Here is an 11,890-nt window from a genome sequence, read left to right on the forward strand (position 1 = left end):
TAGTTTGACCGGAAGGTCAGTCTGTGCTTTTGTTACAGAAAATGATTATTTTTGTGTAAATCGCCCTGCATAACAAGCTCCAGAAACTACACCACACCGATCCACTTAGATCGTTGTTCACAGCTCCTACACAGCGGTTTAAATCGGCCTCGCCATCCAGTCTGCATCGCACAACACCATCTCAGCATCTCGCCTTATGGCATATTCAGCAGCAGACGCAAAACGCACATGGAAAATATCTGTTTTGGTCTGTTTAGGTTGGGCCGCGGACATTAAGATTAGTCTTCCGGCCATGCATGTCGGGTAGGGGTTTATTTTTTCTCCAACAAAATTAATTTCAGAAAGAAACATTACATAGGTTTCATTGTTTACATGGTTCTTTTTCAGTAAAAATTTGAGGAAACTTAAACTAGAGGCTTGCTAGCCCTCGTTCTGTTTCACTGCCATGTGCGGAGAAGGTGGAGGGGCAGTGCTAGTGAAAGGATAGATATGGCAAACCTAGAGAAAAGTGTGCCTAATGCAAACTAGGTGAGATAACCTATGTGATAATACAGGTAGTTCAATCACGAAGGCAATCACAAACGTAAACAACACAAGCAAGAAGATCGTTAAAGATAACCGAAGCATGCGAAGACGAAGATGTATGCCCATGTTCGCTTCCTTGGAGGAGGTACGCCGTGTTGGAGAGGTGTAGGAACTCAAAAACATCTGAAGGGCCAACATCCTCGCTTGGAACTCAAACATCTGAAGTGTCGCTTAAAATTAAGGTGCTGCTCTGGTGTTCATGTCATGACGTTTTCCTCACTGAACATAATATATTTCTAATCATAATTGGCATGGGGATACACGATGTGATTGATACAGAGATGGTGACCAATTGTACTTCGTTACCTCCACAGCCTTGCCACTGAAACAGCACGACAGGAAATGAAATTGACACTGTTGCGATCATCGAGGCTGTATTTGCGTGCAAAGGGTCAGAAGAGTCACTTGATCGGCCAGCCACCAGCCGCAGCCATCACTTGATCAGCATGTGATGGTCTCATGCTCCTATTCTTGCAAAGTTCACCACGGAGCTCCCAGTGCAAGCACACATCTTTGACCCTTGCTTGCCACTCGTCGCACAGCCACACTCACATCTCAATTCCGAGTGCCCTCCATGCCTAGCTAAGACAATTATAGAATAAAATTGTGGACCGATAAAATAAAAGAAGGCGTCTGACCTGAAGCCATTTGCTACGCTACTATACTTGGGAAGAAGAAAATGAAGTATATATATATCGATAAAGATGACAGCCACATTGTATTTGAGATAAATTTATAAGGTTGTAGTGTACTACCTATTATTTATTCAAAATACCTACTACAGTACTACCAATGAATAACATACACCTACTACCACGTCAAGTGTACGTGTATTCAAGCATTTGCATATGTACCAATTAGATACACATCCATATGGTCTTCATATGTGTGTTTTCAAATAAAAAACTTTCAACACATAGTTTACCAATTTATAATAAATAAAGTCAATTCCAATATCTATTTTAGCTTCCAAGTAAATATCAGAGTCTCAACACTTAGGAAGTGAGTCTAACTCAACTGGTTGGGGGAGTGAATGTACCACCTGATTTTAAATACTCATAGATACAAACTAAATTTTTATTTTTTACTTTAGGATTAGGTTATCTTGGTACTCATGCAATATCTTGAATACTAGGCTTGATACTTAGCTAAGATTAAAAATCCTGGTAGCGCGGAAGTGAAATTCAACCTCGTGCCATGCAGGGACGCCTGCGAAGGGGGGTGCGGGGGGCGGTAGCCCCCCGTGGTACGGTACGGATCGTTGGCACTGCCTATATATACATCTTGTAAGCCGCCGACTAGGGTTGATGAGATTATAAGATATCCCACGGCGTTTGTAAACACTTCCCGATATAGTGAAGTTTCGCTGGCTGGCGCCCGTGGTTTTTTCCCCTTCTATGTTGGAAGGGGTTTTCCACGTTAAATCTTGTGCCCTCTGCGTGTGTTCTTGTTTCGTTCTTCGTTATTTGTTTGTCGCTTTTATACAGAATCCCACCGATCTCAAGTGAGAGTTAGGTGGTTGTCGATGTGTTGGCCGCTCTGGAGTGGCTAGGCCTGGAGAAGATCTACTACAGTAGGTGGTGCGCACGTCGTACCCATGGCTGGAGGCGTGAGCTTCACGACAAGAATCGAATAAGGTGGCGGCCTTAGTGCTCTTCTTCTGCCATAACGCCATAACGCCATTTTACATGCTGTTGTTCTTGGCCCTCAGTTTGGCCACATACAAGTTCCGGACTTCTCTGTAGGAGATCTTTTTGGATCGGCTCTTGGCGACCCATGATCTCTTGGTCAGATGGATTTCAGTCGTGCACGTCCATACCATCAACACGTGCGACTTCAAGAGAGCGTGACGCAGAGCTCTGCTTGAGGTCAACACTATGGGACATGTCTATGTCTAGATTCCCATGGTGTTGAGTGGAGCTGAGGTATAATGTTAGAGAAATCATATCATCCCTTTCCACGTTATCCGAGAAAATAATTTGTTACAAGTGGTACAATTTATTATCTTTTATTATCATATATATAGCTATTAATAATAATTAATTAAGTCTTAGTAGTAACAACTTACATGGATAAGGGAAAATATGGTACAATGGAGGAAGTAGTGTCTCTTTTTTTTTAAATCATCACTTAACTAAGAAAAGACAGCCTTTATGTTTTCATTATTTTCCTCCAATCAATCAAAAGTCCAACGTGGCGACCATAAGACACGGTTGAATCGTGTGGCATGGAACATTAAGAAAGAGAGGGCAAGCCTGTCAAATACTTGCTCTCCATCTATCATTATGTTGAAGTATCCTTAGTATTTTTTTATATCAATTATCTATGTAAAATGTCTAACTATTCATGTGAGAACCAATCTGTGGTTGGATAGTTAGGAGGGTAGTGGCAACCCCAGCCCACCAGAGTTTAAATTACAGATTTGACACTTTGGTGTCTCGTTAAAAGATGAAATTTTCTTCTGTGGGAGATGTCGTTTCTGTCGATAGCGAGACGTCCGTGGTGATTTTGTCAATCTCAAGATTATTATAAGCTATGTTGTGTGAAGTGTATGTACATATGTTTGAGCGTTTTCGTAAGAAAAAAAGCCTATTCATGTATCTAAACTTATGCAATCCAACTTTTTTTAGAGAAAAAAATGCAATCCAATTTTTGTGTATTGACTTTTATAAGCTATGTTCTGTGAAGTACCCGATGTTTTGATTAGTGAACATCTTGTGGATCCATTTTGCTTTCTTTTTTGCGAGGTGCTATCATGGGCTCTTGTTTATTGAGAATTTGAGGTGTGAATGTGGTCATGACGAGGAAGGCTCGAGAAGAAAAGAACCAAACAATCACGCTCGCTGCCGATGTCGTGTCGTGTTATACCTGGGTATAGTTTGGGCCGGGCCAGGCTTCGGGCCGGGCCTAACAAAGCCTGACGCAAAAAACCCAGTCCCAGGCCTGGCCCGGCCCATCACAACAAATACCCATCGGGCTTCGGGCCTCAGGCCGGACCTCTTCCTTATTTGGCACATTTCTCAAGCCTAGGCCCGTCCCAGCGCAGTCATCGGCCCTAAATCTTCAGCCCATGCCCAGCCCATAGGCATGCTCGGGCTGGTCCAAGCCCATGAATTTTGGGCCGGGCTGGGCCGGGCTTCTCATGGCCAGGTATATGTCGTGTGCATGCGAGCGCGTGGTTCAGGTTTCAGTCATGCAAGGTCGCAGAAGAACGCGCGGAGCACGTACATCTCCCCGACGGTAGTGCCACCACGACCTCGATGTCGTCGCCGCCGTCCAGGTTCTCCACTAGCGCCAGCGCCCCCGTCCGCTCCACGGACACGATCTCCACCTTGCGCGGCCGTCCCCACGGCGGGCCCATGTCCGCCGCCGCGTATATCCCTATCTTCGGGGACTCGGCCACCGTCACTGCACGTGCCGCCGGGGACTCCCGCACGAGCCGCACCCACCCGCGCGCGTCCCGCAGCGCGCCCTGGCTCCGCCAGCCCCTCGATCTCCCGCCAGATCGCCGCCGACGCCGACCACGCGGCAGAGGCCCAGGCAGTTCCCGAAGTAGTTCCCTGGCAACGGCGGGCTGACCCGGGGCCTGCACCCGGTCATGAACCCGAACCGGTGGGCCACACCGCTGCCATTGTTGCCGCGCGTGCATGATACCAGCCCACGCGGCGCCGCAAGCTAGAGCGTACGGCAAGCAGCGCCGCGCCGAGGTCTCCGACTCCACGCGCTTCCCTAACCGGCCGAGCAGCTCACCCGTGAACCGGAACGTCGCGAACGTGGATGCATGATGGGATGTGTCCACCAAGAAGACCGGTATTGGAGCTATTATCCGCGACCATCTAGGACAAGTGGTGGCATGTGAATGGAAATTCATTCCATGGTGCGCGAGTGGAGAGGCGGCTGAGGTTCTAGGGTGTCTTCAAGGCTTAAATTCTTATCAGTTTTGAAGTCCCATATGCAGTTTTGGAATCTGATGATTGCTTGCGCACTGTCAAGACTTTACAATACAAAGTAAGGATATTTCTTGTTGGAGCCTATATGGAGCTTCTGAATCTCTACCAGTTTATTTCCATTTGCAAAGTTGACCGTGCAAGCAATGGTCTAGCACATGGTTTGGCGCTGTTAGGTAAGAAGGGCGACTCTGGGTCTATGCATGGTTCTGTACCTCCGTCTTTGGCGGGTTTAGCTGACAATGATTGTAATTGGATCAATGAGCCCCTAGTTGTTTAGGTTCTCTGTCTCACCTGATGTAACTATTCTGCAACTCCGGAGCAGCAAGTTCTTACGCACTCTTTTCCTTGCCAAAACACCGAAGAGGATTGGAAAGTTTTTAATGAGACGGCTTGCTTGCGTAATATATTATGGTTCATCTTTAAAAAATGCGGTTCTATTCCAGAAGTCTATGAAATAAAAAAGAGTCGCTTAAAATTAAGGTGTTGCTCTGGTGTTTATGCCATGACGATTTTTCTCACTAAACATAATATATTTCTTATCATAATTGGCATGGGGATACACGATGCCGTTGATACAGAATGGTACTCACTGAATCACCAATTGTACTCGTTAGATCCAGGTGCTTGCCACTGAAACAGCGCCAAAGGAAATGAAACTGCCACCATTGCAATTACGCAGGCTCTATCTGCGCGCAAAGGGTCAGAAGAGTTACTTGATCGGTCAGCCACCAGCCGCAGCCATCACTTGATCAGCATGTCACGGTCTCATGCTCCTATGCTTGGAAGTTCAGCACGCAGTGCAAGCACACATGTCTGACCCTTGCTTGCCACTCGTCGCACAGTCACAATCACATCTCAATTCCTAGTGCCCTCCATGCCTAGCTAAGACAATTATAGAGTAAAATCGTGGAGCGATAAAATAAAAGAAGACGTCTGATCTGAAGCCATTTGCTACGCTACTATACTTGGGAAGAAGAAAATGAAGTATGTACATCGATGACGATGATGGCCACAATATATATGAGATAAGTTTACACTGTTGTAGTGTACCAGCTATGATTTATTCAAAATACCTAATACAGTACTACCAATCAATAACATACACCTACTACTGCGTCAAGTGTACGTGTATTCAAGCATTTGCATGTACCAATTAGATATGCAACCATATGGTCTTCATATGTGTGTTATCAAATAGAAAACTTTCAACACATAGTTTACCAATTTTAAAATAAATAAAGTCAATTCCAAAATCTATTTTGAATACTAGGCTTGATACTTAACTAAGATTAAAAATTCTGGTAGCCGGGAAGTGAAATTCACCCTAATTTTAAGACAACCGCACGAACCACGTGTCTTCCCCTTCGTGGTAACACATGAGTAAACCCTAGCGCCGCCATCGGGGCACCTCCATCCTCCTCCCTCTTTGATGATGCCATCAGCCCTGGTCGCGGCAAGGGGATGGGGAATCCCACCGATCTCAAGTTCGAGTTAGGTCTTGGGGAAGCAACCGTGACGGTGATGTGGTTATGGATGCGTTGGCCGCTCTGGAGTGGCTAGGCCTGGAGAAGATCTACTCTGGCAGGTGGTGCACACGTCGTACCCGTAGCCGGAGGCGTGAGCTTCACGACCTGAATCAAACAAGGTGTCAGCCTTATTGCTATTCTTGTGCCATAACGCCATTCTACATGGTGTTGTTCTTGGCCCTCGGTCTGGCCGCATACAAGTTTTGGACTTCTCTGCGAGAGATCTTTTCGGATTGCCTCTTGGCGACCCTTGATCTCTTGATCAGATGGATTTCAGTTGTAAACATCTATACCATCAACACGCGTGGCTTCAAGAGAGCGTGACGCGAAGCTCCGCTTGAGGTCGACACTATGTGACATGTCTACGTCTAGATTTCCATGGTACTGAGTGGGGCGGAGGTATAATGTTAGAGAAATCATATCGTCCTTTTTCACGTTATCCGGAGAAGATAATAAATACAATTGGTACACTGTATTATCTTTTACTACTCCCTCCATAACGGTTTACAGTGGTATTACACATTTCGAGGCAAAACTTTGACTACTAATTTAGTCAACAAAATATAAGACATATATTATAAAAATTATAGTATTGGAAACTTCTTTTGAATATGAAATTAATGGTATAATTTTTGTGACATATATCTTATATTTTGTTGATCAAATTTATAGTTAAACTTTCTCCTCGAAATACTTAATACCACTGTAAATTGGTATGGAGGTAGTATCATAGCTATTAATAAGAATTAATCAATCTTAACTATTAAATTGCAATCGGTCTGGTACGTCGTACGTCTGCATCGATCGATCGATCTTCTGGCTACCATCGATCGTTTGGACCGAATCTTAGGTCCATCGTCTTATGGTCCATAAAACATCCGACGGGCCCATCTAGCCCAGAAAACATGTCAACCAAAGAAACATCGTCTTAAGGGCAATGGACACGCTTTGTGCTAGTTTTCTTTACTATTAAATGGGAGTTGGTCGTTTGACACTCAACGCACTTTGGTGGTCGTCATTGAGAGCATCATGTACGTCCAATCAATCTCACGGTCTCTGCTTTCGTCAGATCTAATTAGGAAACAATCTCAGACGATATCAATCAAATCTGCATAAGAATTAAAATACTTGCCAAAAAAAATTAATGTTTCCCACAATCTCTCGTCCTTTATATAATGAGGAAACAATATCAGACGTGATATCAATCAAATCTGCACAAGCATTAAAATACTTGCCAAAAAATTTAACCTTTCCCATAATCTCTTGCCCGTTATAAAAATATTAATTATTAGCGCTAAAAAATACCTGTAATTAACATCTCAGCCTTTTATTCGGTGACGTAAAAGGAAAAAAATATTCTCCTGCTGCATGCGTTTCTATTTTGCATGCATCCATACTTTAATCTCGCTCGCAAATTGGGAAGTTATGGATCGGAAAATTTCTATATAAGATCTGGTCCAAAATCCTATTAGCGTGGACCAACTCTAATGAACCATGTGGGGCGCTCTCAATCTCAAAGTGCATGATGCCTGATTTTAGGTAGCTCTAAATCTTATACATATTTTTTCTTTCGCCTAGCATTTGACTGGTATATGATGAAATACGATATATTGCATCCACATGGATGGGTGATTCCTAGAGGCGTGCCCGTGACACATTGTGGCATCTTCCTGTTGCTGCATCACACCGCCGACAAGGAGCGGTAAGGAAATACAACTCAGACAGTGTGCCAAGCCGCCACCGACTCTTTCATGCTTTATGGTTCGTGTCGCTTCTCTCATATAAATGTTCATATTTGTGTCACAATTTTGTATTTCGTTGTTGTCAGCATGAGCGTAAGTACAGACTCTTAGGCATCATGTATGTGAATCATTGAATCGCCTCGATATCGTAGTCATGAATCCTTACCGGATCTTGTCGCCAACACTTGGCGGCAGCCGCTTTAACTACATCAGTGTTGTGTGTGGATTTGGTCGTGCCGCAACGCTGCTTGAGTTGGCCGATCGGGTGCATAAACAATCGATGTATAGTATCATATCTGTATAGGCATCAAACGCTTACCCGAGAGAGAAATATGTAAGCGATTACAGCAGTTAATGAGAAAATCAGCATTGTTTGTATCCATCAGGTAAATCATGCATTCGAATGCATGTATATTGTGATACCTCATGATTTGTGTTGTGCCACCGTGGATATCAGAGCTTGTGTTTCAGCTTCACAATTACTGATCACTTTCTTTGATTTTAGGTTCAAAAGAATATTGATTTTAGGTGTATTTACTATGTGGTACCAGTGGAATCGAAAGGCGAAGTGCTTCTGGTTGTACCTTCTTGCGTGAGCTATTCCTTCCTATAATTTCGTCCTAATTTAATTCATATTCATTTGAGGCCTGAAAGGTAGATTCCTACACTAATCTAACTTGTATACGACAAGTATGGTTTGGATGGTCTGAAGCTTCCTACACCAACGAGTAGCAAGCCTCACCTGCTCCGTGTTCCACGAGCAATACAACCCGGTGATATTTCTTGTTAACTACTATGTAAAAGATTATATCAATTAACTAGAAATATGATAACTTTCAAATCATCAAGGCTAAAATTGAGGACTGTTTTCAGGCCGTAGATTTTTCCAATATGTGTCCATTGGTGTTCATCATGATTGATTCCCTGCCCAATATTCTGTATTTTCCTCATTTTTTCTGCTCAATTTTCAATGTCGATCTCGATGTAGAGTAAGAGGACCACCAACATTTCTGGTCAATCTTCACCCAACAATCTTGGTGAAGAGTAAGAGGACAATCTTCAATGCCAATCTTGGTGTAGATTTTTTTTAAAAGGCACATACTAATACACACACATGATGGCATAATGTCATGGTGTACAGTAAGAGAATATATAATATGGCCAAGGCAAGAGTAGAAAAAAGGTGAAAAGAAATTTGGCAATTTATTATGATCAGGGTGAGACGGGTCAGGGAGATGACCAAATGGGTGGCGCAATGTATCAAAGATTGCATTGATATGTTGAATAAAACGACATGCACTATGCTAGATGACATAACACAAAGACATAATAGTATGTATGATGACAAAATAATTTATGTGACCGTAGCAACGCACGGGCATTCAACTAGTATTAGTAGTAACTTACGTTGATAAGGGAAAACATGGCACAATAGAGAAATAGCAGTCTCTTATAATTTAAAAACCATCACTTGACTAAGAAAAGGCAACCTTTATTTTCTTCATTATTTTTCCTCCAATCAAACAAAAGGTCCAACGTGGAGAGCGTAAAGACAGGGTTGAATTGTGTGGCATGGAACAACTAAAAAAGAGAGGGCAAACCTGTCAAATACTTTCTCTCCATCCATCATTATGTTGAAGTGTCGTTAGTATTTTTCATGTCAATTATCTATATAAAATGTCTAACTATTCATGTATCTAGAATAGCTTATGCAATCCAACTTTTGTGTATTCAGTTTTATAAGCTATGTTGTGTGAAGTACTGATGTTTTGATTAGTGAACATTTTGTTGGCCCATTTTGCTTTCTTTTGTGCGTATACGTATTTCCATATTTCAGGGAAATTGCATGTATGTTGTATGGACAATTTTTAGATATTAGAACTCGAGAGAGCGACAGAATCAGGTTATATCAAGCCGCGCGGCTGTGTGCAAGCAAAATGCCTTCACTGACAAGCCTGTCATGGGCTTTTTTTTTTTGAACAAGTGCGGCCACGAATGGCTTGGAAGCTGAATTATAAACGGTGGGTACAGAAATTATAACAATGCTCTTTTGCAGCCCTTGCGCTGGAAAACCTAAAATTTGAAGAAGGCATTGCAATTTACAGAAAGGAACCTAGCATCAAAATGGAAAACGCAATCAAGTGCTTGGGCTCCTTCTCCACCACTCGTCGGCGACCTCAAGGCGTAGAACGCCGAGATCAGAGAGGAAGAAGCTCGAGATGCTCTCGGATCCGACGAAGAACCACCAGCACCGCCTACCTCGATGCCTCAGGGGACGAGCCACTTGGGGGCGAAGCGACAACGTGCTCCGGCACTTGGTAGAAGAGGGCCTCCGGTGGAGGTTGTACTCCTGGTCGAGGGCCGCCATTCGGTCATGAATTGCATGGGCGAGGCAGAGCGGCCAACAAGAGTCCCCCGCTGATGAACTCTCTAGGGAGCAAGGCGACGCGACGGCGCGCCAGGAACATCAGCAGCTTCCACATAGCACCACAGATGCTTCTTATTGCAGCAAGAAAAGATTGGGGGAAAGGAAGCCCACCAGGACACTATACAGGAAGCAACCGATCCTAATCCTGATGCACTCCCGATGCAGATCCTACGGAAGCATGCATGGTCCTTATGCAGAAACAAGGTTTTGCTATGCATTCCATCAAATAGTGACAAAAGCGTTATCAGGTAGGAGTTCTCACATTCAGTACTTCAGTACTAAGATAATCAAGCAAGAATTGCATCACCCAACAGAAAGCAGGGCAGACAAGCACTAAGCTAGCACAGAATAATATCCGCTCAATTCACAACAATAGGAGCAAGAACAAAGCATGGAAATGGGTGCCAACAACACTACCAAAGTTGTTTTTCAGAGCATCATGATAATCTGTATTCTCCACCTTAGATGTAACTATAGTTATTCACTATGATAATTACTAACAGTTCAAGGACAAGAACACCGAGAAAGCATGCTAGCAAAAACTTTCAAAATCTTAATAACATGAACCATGCTTTCAAAATCTTATTTATACAGCAAAAACTTTGAGCATTATGCCTAGATACCGTGTTCTAAAGTATATCTGAAAGAGAATGACTTACATATACTTTTTTTGGTAGCAGAATGCATATAGGAAATTCAGTTTTAAAATGACAAAGATGGGCTGGCTCAATCTCTCTTTAAAATAGAGCATTAGAGCCACAACAGAAAAAAATACAATCTGACTCGCACTACTTGGATGGCACAACGGATGAACAATGTATGCATCCAAATTTGTCCTCTGCATTTTTCTTTCTAATTGGTCCTGTGCAACTAATGGACATATAACATAAGTCTGAACCTTTTCTTGAAGCATGAGCAGCTCAAAGCATTCACAAATCAAAAACTCCATTCACGAATCAGTAATCAGGTTTCAGTAATCAGTAATCGGGTTTTAGAAATTGCTTAGCTAAAACATGGAAATGCAAACCAGACAATACAGAGTAGCATAAGGCATCATAACTTAACAGAGCTAGGCATCATACAAAAATGGTCAATAAAAATACAAGAGCTAGATTGCATGGTTCCACATTAAGTACAGGCAGTAAATATGATTCATACCAAAAACAGGAGTTCTCACTGTTATAAAAGCGACAAGCAAATAACGAAGAACGAAACAAGAACACACGCAGGGAACACAAGATTTAACGTGGAAAACCCCTTCCAACACAGAAGGGGAAAAAACCACGGACGCCAGCCAGCAAAACTTCACTATATCGGGGAGTGTTTGCAAACGCCGTGGGATATCTTATAATCTGATAAACCCTAGCCGGCGGCTTACGAGATGTATATATAGGCGGTGCCAATGATCCGTACCGTACCGCGGGGGCTGCCGCCCCCTGCACCCCCCTTCGCAGGCGACGTATGGGTCCGGCGACGGGCCTCGCTCCGCTCGTCAGAAGTTAGCTTCCCTTTAGTATATGAATTTGGATCACAAATACAACACTCACAAGTTTCCAAGATGGAGGTGGCTGATCCAATCCAACAATAGGCCAAGGTGCAGGTATCTATCAAAAAAAGAAAAAAGCTAGTTAATCAAAAGGATTGAATCATATCTGAGGA

The sequence above is a fragment of the Lolium perenne genome, chromosome 6 (genome assembly GCF_019359855.2).
Source record: "Lolium perenne isolate Kyuss_39 chromosome 6, Kyuss_2.0, whole genome shotgun sequence".
Taxonomy (NCBI): Eukaryota; Viridiplantae; Streptophyta; class Magnoliopsida; order Poales; family Poaceae; genus Lolium; species Lolium perenne.